The sequence below is a fragment of the Rhinopithecus bieti genome, unplaced genomic scaffold (assembly GCF_001698545.2).
Source record: "Rhinopithecus bieti isolate Rb0 unplaced genomic scaffold, ASM169854v2 scaffold_23748, whole genome shotgun sequence".
In the NCBI taxonomy this organism is placed as follows: Eukaryota; Metazoa; Chordata; class Mammalia; order Primates; family Cercopithecidae; genus Rhinopithecus; species Rhinopithecus bieti.
The window spans coordinates 2,815,761-2,825,308 of NW_016811596.1; the positions used below are offsets into that span (position 1 = coordinate 2,815,761).

The 9,548-nt window shown below is 41.3% G+C and overlaps 1 pseudogene; it reads right to left on the minus strand.

Annotated features, from left to right (window-relative positions):
• Positions 1 to 591: 591 nt before the first annotated feature.
• LOC108543644 (protein BTG1 pseudogene) lies at positions 592 to 1,907 on the minus strand (annotated as a pseudogene).
• Between the last annotated feature and the right edge of the window lie 7,641 nt (positions 1,908 to 9,548).

The following is a 9,548-nucleotide window of genomic DNA, read 5'->3' on the forward strand; positions in this document are numbered from 1 at the left end:
TTAAGGGTCTTTTTTAAAAACCCGTTGCCATGGCAGATTCTGGTCACTTGCTACTTTCAAGGTCAAAAACACAATACAAAGTCTGACCATTTTCCCCGGTCATGTTTGGTAGCTTGTCTTTATGTATATTTAGAAATATTTGCTAGGTAAAAGTCTTGTCGTAAAATTTCCAGTGCTACCATGTTTAAAACGTTGAGCTATTGAGGTGCCAAAAAGGTTAACAATAATTTTCAAGCATGATAGTGCAAATTCCTCTGCAAGATCTACTGCAGAGAAAGGTTTTTTAACATACAGATTTTCTCTAAAGAAATTGATGTAAAAATTTGAGTATGTCTGGGAGAAGCTGAAACCACTCTAGGACTTCACTCCCTAGCAAATAAAGTGATCATTTACTTGGACTCACAGGCTATTAAATTATTGAAAGGTACTGTACAAAATATGGCACTGTCAACTTTTAAAAAAATGTTTACCGCTCTATCTTGCGCCAGATCTTCACAGCTATGACATGGTTTAAATTCCATAATCCATCCCCAATAGGAGCCCATCCAAAGCAAAAATCAAATTTATCCATGCACTATAAGATGATCCATCTTAACCTGATACAGTCATCATACTGTAGTTTTTGGAAGGGCTTGTTCTGCCCAAGAGAAATTGGTCCTTACAGTTTATTCAGCTGTCTATATTTGCATGTCGGTGTTGTTTTGAGTGCTACCTCCTCCTCCTGGTGGGGCTTTCATACAGCACACAGATGGAGCCATCCTCTCCGATTCTGTAGGACAGCCACCTCATAGTTGCAGGTGAGCGTGAGTCCAACCCAGAGTGTGAGTTCACTTGGGAGAAGCTTGAACGGCTCCTGACTGCTCGGTCCAATCCGCTGTGCTGCCTGTCCAGAGGATCCATTTTACAGTTGATGCGAATAAAAGATAACCTGATCTTTTGCATGGCTCTTCTGGGAATCAGTGATGTTTATAATGTTCTGTCAGCAGTTCCTGCAGGCTGTGGCTGAAGGTCTGCAGCTGTTGCTCGTTCGTGAGCCCTTTGCTGTGGAGAAACTTGGAGACGAAGGACATGGCGGCGGCCATCTCGCCTACCCTGATGGTGGCTCTAGGGTAAAGGGATGCAAGGAGGCAGAGGTGGGGCGGCCCGGGAATGCCAGGGCTCGGCTGCGCTGCCCCAGCTGCTGAGCAGCCCCCAGGGCTTCCTCACAGAGCAGAGGGCAGAGACGAAGACAGGGCGTACGGGGCAGACGGCTACTTTTTTCTTTCTTTAGAGTAAAAAAGTTATTTTCTGTACAGGAAGAGGCCGACGAAAGGAAGAGAGGAGCGATGGCGGTGTGGTTACATGACTAGGACCTCCCCAGCTGCCTCCGCCCCTAGCTGCGCAGCCTCTGAAGATCCCAACAGTTGCATTTTCAGCACTAAAGGGTGAACTTCTTTAAAAAGAAGAGAATTCTGCTGTATACGACAAAATTAACGAATCTTGAGGACATTATGCTCCATGAAATAAGTTACAGAAAGACAAATACTGCATGTTTCCACTTACATGATTTACCTAAAACAGCCAAATTCATAGAACCAAAGAGTAAAATACTGGTTGTCAGGGGCTAAATGGAAGAGGGAATGGGGAGTTTGTAATCAACGGACATAAAATTTCAGTGAAGCAAGGTAAATAAGCTCTGGAGATCTGCTCTACAACGTTGTACTTATAGTCAACAATAATGTATTGTACACTTAAAATTTGTTAAAAGGGAGATCTCATGTTAAAAAGTACCACAATAAAATAAAATTTTTGAAAGAAAGAAAACACCTGGGGTCTTTTCTTGTAGCAACTGAAGTAAATAAAGATGTATGCGTGTGTGGGCATTAGTTTATTTTCTCTTACGAAGAGGTCTGGATTATAGCCTCCATCTTGACACTGGAGGCAAGCATTTGAGGTGGGGACTGATGTAGAGATTGGAAACGGCATTCTTCTCCAAAACACCATGGATTCTGTAGTCCCTTGTGCAATTCTGCTATGATAGTTATGGAGACCAAGACAGGCAAAGTCTAATCAGGGAAGGAAGCGTTCCATAGACTTCCTTCCAGTTCTACCAAGGTTGATATTGAGAGCAGGGTTCTTGGCAGCAGCATTCAACCCAACAATGTATACTTTCTAGAACAATCTCTACCTTTGATTTCTGCAAAATAACACTTTTTTATTTTTCTTCTGAGACTCCTCCTTCACAGACTCGTTTCTGGATATCTTCTTCTTTATCAGACCTCTAAATGTTGAGATTCCTCTAGATTTAGATCTATGCTCCTTGTTCTTTGCACTCTACATTTTCTTCATTCATTTCTACAACTTTTAATAGCGTGTATAGGTAGCCCCCAGATTGCTATTTTCATCGTGATTCTCTTGCCTCATACTATTCCCCTCTTTGGTGATGATGTGTCAGCACTTTGGCCCTCTCTCTAATCTTGAATACTTTATTTCTGTCTGGGGAGTTTAGCACATGCTTCCCTCTGCCTATAATGTTGTATAACTTGCCCTCTCCCTTTTTGCAAGGATAATTCCCAGCTTAAATGCCATATCATAAGAGAGGTCTTCCCTGAATGCACAATCTATGTTGGATCTCCCTAGATAATCAGGGAAGAAAAGAAACATTTTTTTCTTTCACAGCATTTATCACCATATGGAATTACCTTATTTAATCTATTTGTTTATATACTTTGACCTGTATTCTTCCACAGGAATGTAAAATCCCTAATGACGGGAACATGTGGTTTTTCTTCACCACAGAAGAGTATCTGATGCAAAATAGGCATTAAAATTCTTGTGAACTGACTAAATAATATCCATCTTCTCTACTTGATTGCTTTACTTGCCACACATCCCCAGTCCCTAATTCAAGAGCCTGGTTCATTGTCAGCCCTTAAATATTGACTGAACCCAATTAATCAATTTTTCTTCAACTTCTGAACTCTGTGCCCAGCTCCCTACTGAATAGCTTCACTGGATATCTCAAAAGAACCTCAAATTCAATATGTCTACTTTCCCTATCTGTTATTAGCAACACAGCCCAGCACTTGCCCTAGTAGGAAATCTACAATCGTCCTTTACTTATCTCTAAAACGAAAAAAAAAATCCACACCTTTTTCATAAAGTTTTGAGTGCACTAAGTGAAATAAGCAAAGTGCCGATCACAATGCCTGGCATACAGTATCTATAAATAGTAGTTTAGCTATACCAGTTTTCATTGATTCAAAGAGGCACGTCTTTTCATATCTCTGAAATCAAGATATGTTTTGTGATCAGTAGTGTTTCGTAATTGGATACACATCCAGTGATTAATCAGGTGGAAATTTTTTCTTTAAATACTTTGTTAGAAAATTGTGTCCTTTATCTCAATGGTGCTTCAGATGTGATAATTTGCAGTAACACAACTTCTCTCTCCAATGTGCCCATACATATTAAAGTAGTAATTAGGTCACATCACGTACATTTTAAATCCATATTTTTCTCACTCTTCCCACTGTTGTAATCTTACATTGGACCCTGATTTTCTTTCAACTGAACATTGAGTTAGCCCCATAAATTGTCTCCCTGCCGACTATATTGCCCTTCTCCAATGTGTGTGTCATATTCATGCCAGAGTAATCATATTTCTCTCGTGCCTAACTCACTTCATTATCTACACAACTGCCTGCAGAATGGAATCCAGATTCTTTCATATGACACACAGGGCTCTGACTCTCTCTCTCTCTTTAGCCTAATCCCTAAGCAAGCCACAGTCAAGCTGACCTCCTTTCTGTACTTGCAGATTACTTAACACCCTATGTTGTTTCACAACCCATGTCCTTTATCACACTGCCTTATCTTGAAAATATTTTGTATCAGCTGGAATCCCTCTGGCAATAAATAACAGAAAAGCAACTAGCAGTTGCTTAAACAAATAGGAAAGTCCATAGGTTGATATTCCAAGGTTGATAGAATTGCCCAATAATGCTGATGAGGACCAAGGCCCATTTTATCTTTCAGACTTCCTTAACAAGCAGACCTTCATCCCCTTGCTTGTTACTTTGCTGTCTCAAGATGGTCATTGAAATATTAAATATCGCATCTATTTTCCATTAAGTAAGAACAAGGAAGGACATTCAGGAGTATGCCCACTACAACTCTTCTTTTTAAGAAAGAAAATGCTTCCCATAAGCCCTACCCAGCAGTTTTCTACTTACATTTCATTGCCCAAACAGCACCTTAGTCACTCTGGTTTGAAGATGCCTAGAGAGAGGGATGTTGTGTGTAGTTTAGCCAATAAGCAGTGTCTGCCACAGTCTGCTTGGAAAATGTCTTCTCATTTTTTGTGAGATTCAACTCAAGAGTTATATCTTAGAAATTTAGAAATGTATATATGTATATAAATTATATTGTATATAAATTATATATGTATATAAATTATATTGATATTTATATAAGCATACATAAAAGACAAATATATAAATATATATAGTATGTACTCTTTCATCATTAACTGAATATTTATCAAACACCTGTACACAGGGCATAGTATGTACTATTCTAGGCACTGGGAATATAGCAATGAACAACTTCCTTTCATTTGTGGAATTTACATCCTAGTGTTTACCCTTTGATCTAACTTTTTCACCTCTAGTAACTTACCTTACAGACTACACCTCAAAAACAAGGATGCTCACTGAGGTGATAACTAGAATAACAAAAATCTGATTGAATATCACTATGGGATTGATTATAATATACATAAAATTATAAAATGTAATTATTCAAAAGAGTATATTTCTCTTAATAGAGACATACTAACATGGAAAGCTGTCTCCAATATATATTTTAATTTTAAAAATTGAAGAGCAAAATGTATAGTAAACTCTCACTTTTAAAAGGAAAATTCATCCCCAAATTCATATGGAATCTCAAGGAATCTGAAATAGCCAAAAGAACTTTGGAAGAAGAACAAAAGTATTAGACTCACACTTCCTGACTTGAAAGCATATTACAAAGATACATTAATCAAAACAGTGTGGCACTGGCATAAAGACAGATGAATAAACCATTGGAATAGAATGAATAGCCTAGAAATAAGCCTGTTTGTATATGGTCAATGATCTTCAACAGGGGTGCCAAGACCACTCATTGGGAAAATGATAGTCTCTTCGACAAATGGTGTTGGGAACACTAGAAATGAAAGTTAAACCTTTATTTTTACGCTATTTACAAAATGTAACTTATAATATATTAAAGACATAAGCATAAGACCTAAAACTATAAAATTTCTAGAAGAAAACAGACCAGATGATCTCATGACATTGGATTTGTCAATGACTTCTTAGATGTGACACCAAAAGCACAGGTAACAAAAGAAAAAATAGATAAATGGGACTGAATCAAAATTGAAAACATTTGTGCATCAAAGGACACAATCGAAAGAGTGAAGGGCAACATACAAAAGGGGAAAAATATTTACAAAGAATATATTTAGAAGTTACTCTCCACAATATATAAAGAACTCCCACAACTCAACAATGAAAAAATCAAATAACTAGATTCTAAAGTGTGCAAAATGTTTGAATAGATATTTCTCTAAAGAATATATACAAATGGCTAATAAACATTGAAAAAGTGCTCAACATTACTAATCACCAGAGAAATGCAAATCAAAATCACAATGACATATTACTCCACACCTGTGAGGATGGCTACTATCAAAAAAAAAAAAAAACAGAAAGTAATAAGTGTTGGCAAGGATGGGGAGAAATTGAAACCCTTGTGCATAGTTGGTGGGATTGTAAAATGGTTTAACTGCTATGGAAAACACTGTGAAGTTTCCTCAAAAAATTAAAATAGAACTACTATATGATCCAGGAATTTTACTTCTGGGCATATATCCAAAATAACTGAAAATATGGTCTTGAAGAGATATTTACATACCACAGTCATAGCACTATTCCCAATAACCAAGAAGTAAAAGCGAGTCAAATGTCCATCAATGGAAGAATGAATACATACAATCAAACATTATTCAGCCTTAAAAAGAAATGAAATTCTGATACATGCTGCAACATGGATGAACTTTGAAGAAATTTTGCTAAGTAAAATAAATTAGTCACAAAATGACAAATACTATATTATTTCACTTATATGAAGTATCCAAGCCAAATTCATAAAAGCAGAAAGAAGAATGCTGGTTACCAGGGACAGAGAAGAGGAGAAAGGGGAGGTATTTAATATGTTGTTTAGTAGGTATAAAGTTTCACATTTGCAAGATATAAAAACTCTGGAGATCAGATCAACAATGTGAATATACCTAACACTACTAAACTGTACATTTAAAAATGGTTGGCTGGGCGCAGTGGCTCACACCTGTAATCCCAGCACTTTGAGAGGCCGAGATGGGTGGATCACGAGGTCAGGAGATCGAGACCATCCTGGCTAACACGGTGAAACCTGTCTCTATTAAAAATACAAAAAATTAACTGGCGCCATGGTGGACACCTGTAGTCCCAGCTATTCGGCAGGCTAAAGCAGGAGAATGGCATGAACCCAGGAGGCAGAGCTTGCAGTGAGCAGAGATCTTGCCACTGCACTCTAGCCTGGGTGACAGAGCAAAATTCCGTCTCAGAAAAAAAAAAATGGTTAAGATGGGAAAAAGGAAACCCATTCCTGCATCTTCATATATATTATTATATATAATACTTTCTGTTTATGAATTTGGTGCGTAGCTCACACATTACTTTATATTTTCTTCATAGTTATATATTTTATAAGTATACATTACTTTTTATAGTCAGAGAAATATTTGAAAAAATTTTAAAATTACAAGGTACTTTCTTCTCTATCTCTCCTCTCAAATAGTAATGACCATTTATTTGTACTTACGTAGTCACCAACAGAATGTATATTTATTGAATGAAATAATAAATGTATCATCAACTAGTGATAATGAATAATGCCTTTAATAAAAAGTTATACTTAGTACCAAATTAAGAAATTCGTTTAATACAGTTCTTCATTTAATGAATATCGATTGTTATTAAGTGCCTAGGATGTGCCCGATGTGCCTGTGTAGGTTTTGAGTAAAAACATGGTTATTTCTTGAAACAATTTTTTTTTTTTTTTTTTTAGACGGGGTTTTGCTCTGTCGCCCGGGCTGGAGTGCAGTGGCCGGATCTCAGCTCACTGCAAGCTCCGCCTCCTGGGTTTACGCCATTCTCCTGCCTCAGCCTCCGGAGTAGCTGGGACTACAGGCGCCCGCCACCTCGCCAGGCTAGTTTTTCGTATTTTTAGTAGAGACAGGGTTTCACCGTGTTAGCCAGGATGGTCTCGATCTCCTGACCTCGTGATCTGCCCGTCTCGGCCTCCCAAAGTGCTGGGATTACAGGCTTGAGCCACCGCGCCCGGCTTTTGATGAAGAAAGAGCAAAAGAGAAACAGAGAAAGAAGAGGTTATGGCTAGCTGGTAACATTCAAAAGCAAGCCACCTCATGAAACTCCGTTACAAGTCAAGATAGCATCGTCCAGATGTGTAGTACTCTGGTGGTCTGGTTTTATCATAGTTAGAGCCTAAATACATAGCAAAGAGAACAGATTTCACATACTTCGAAAACGTGTAACTGCGAGTATGAAATACCTGCAGACCCAGTCACCCCACTCCAGCTTCTGCCAGAGAAAGCTGGTATAAGAACAACTGCTTTGGAAATTAATTGCATTCTTCCCCCCACCCCCTTGGGCCATAAAATTTTATTGGCAGGTAAGGGGAAGAGCCAGCTGTAAGGGTCCCTGGCTTCCCATTCCCTACCCAGGATCCTCCCTCCGAAGGAGAGCAGAAGCCCAGGAGCCTGCCACTCAGCGGACCTTGCAGGTGGGCAGGTTGCTGTAGGGATCTTTCTGGAGCTCGAGCAGGACGCGGTCGGCAGTGATCTCCTGCTCAGGCCTCCTCTGGTGGTCAGCACACACATCGCCCAGCTGGACTTCGACACCACTGCTCAGAGCCTGGATCCGCACCAGCTGGGCCTCAACGCAGGCCTCCGTTCCTGCAGTGCGGCCTTCCAATGTGGCTTTCATGCTGAGCTGCCACTGCAGCTCAATCTCAAGACCCCGGAGAGTACGCCCCCGGTCTGTGACTCAGACTTGCTCATCTGGAGCTGCTCCGTGTGGCCAGCGACCTCCCAGCTCAGCTCCTCAGTCTGGCTGGTGACCAGGCTTCAGTATCTTCCGTGTCTGCTCAACCATGACCGCATACTGGCTTCACGTGTTGCCCAGGATCTTGGCAAGACCAACGCCTGGAGCAGAATCCACCTCCACACTGACCTGGGCACCCACAGCACTGATTTCCTCACTGTGGTTCTTCTCCAGTGATCCAACTCCTCCTGCAGGCCTTAGATGTACGTCTCCAGGTCAGCCCTGGCCGGGGTCAGCTCATCAGGCGCCCTGTGCAGGCCTTGATGTCTGCCTCCAAGCTCCTTCACAGAGCCTGCTTCATCTCAGACTTGGTTCGGAAGTGATCTGCAGGCAGGCAGGCGGGCGTTGTCAATCTGCAAGACAATTCTGGAGTTCTCAATGGTGACTCCAAGAATCTTGTCCCGCAGGTCTTCCATGGTCTTGAAGTAGTGGCTGTAATTGCCGGGGGGCCCGGGCCGCTGCTTGTGGTCCCGGTCGCGGATCTTCACCTTCAGCTCACCACTGGCCTCCTCTAGAGCCCACACCTTGTCCAGGTAGGAACCAGGTGGTCGTGGATGTTCTGCGTGGTGATCCTGGTGCCCATCAGCAGCCTGTCGGACCTGCCCAGGACGCTGGCATCGCCGCTGCCATAGCCCCGGAGGAAGATGAGGGCACAAAGTGGGTGGAGGGCACAGACAGGCTATGGCCTCGGATGCTGGGCGCTAGGAAGGCGCCCGCGACCCCAAAGCGCACGGAGCTGCTGCCCAGCCCCCAAAGGACTAAGTGGCCAATGACTGGCGAGGGCTGCAGGAAGTTAGGGTGAGGCGGAGGAGAACGGTCCAAGGAGCTGCAATCGGCAGAAGGAATAGGACATTTTAATTGCATTATTACCAGTTATAAGAATTTTTGTGCTATGAGTGGACTCAAAAAAAGGACCGGGAAAACACCAAAACCACTCTTGAGGAGAACTTAAGAGGGAACCAGGCTTCAAGCTCCCAAACTCACCATGGACTGCCAAAGAATTTAAAGCACAGTCCTCATTCCCCAGAAAGCTAACCAAGCCCACCACAGGGTGTCCTACCAAAGGTGGTTCCCTGGCATTATTCTAGATAGAACAACCCAGACAGGAAAAATGTACTCCTGAGGAAAGATGAATCAATTCCTAGGAGGACTGGACAGACATTCTCAAAAGTTTGTTGGAAAGATAGCAGAGAAGAGAAGAATGAAGTGCTTTTATAAAGGGATAGGAAGAAGGTGAGAACAAGGAACTGAGATTAGAAGCTGAGTGTGTCCATGACAGACCGCCTAGAAAGAATGTAACATCTAGAGCTTTTACTCATAGACTGCGGGACAAGGTATATTTACCATGTAGCTCTG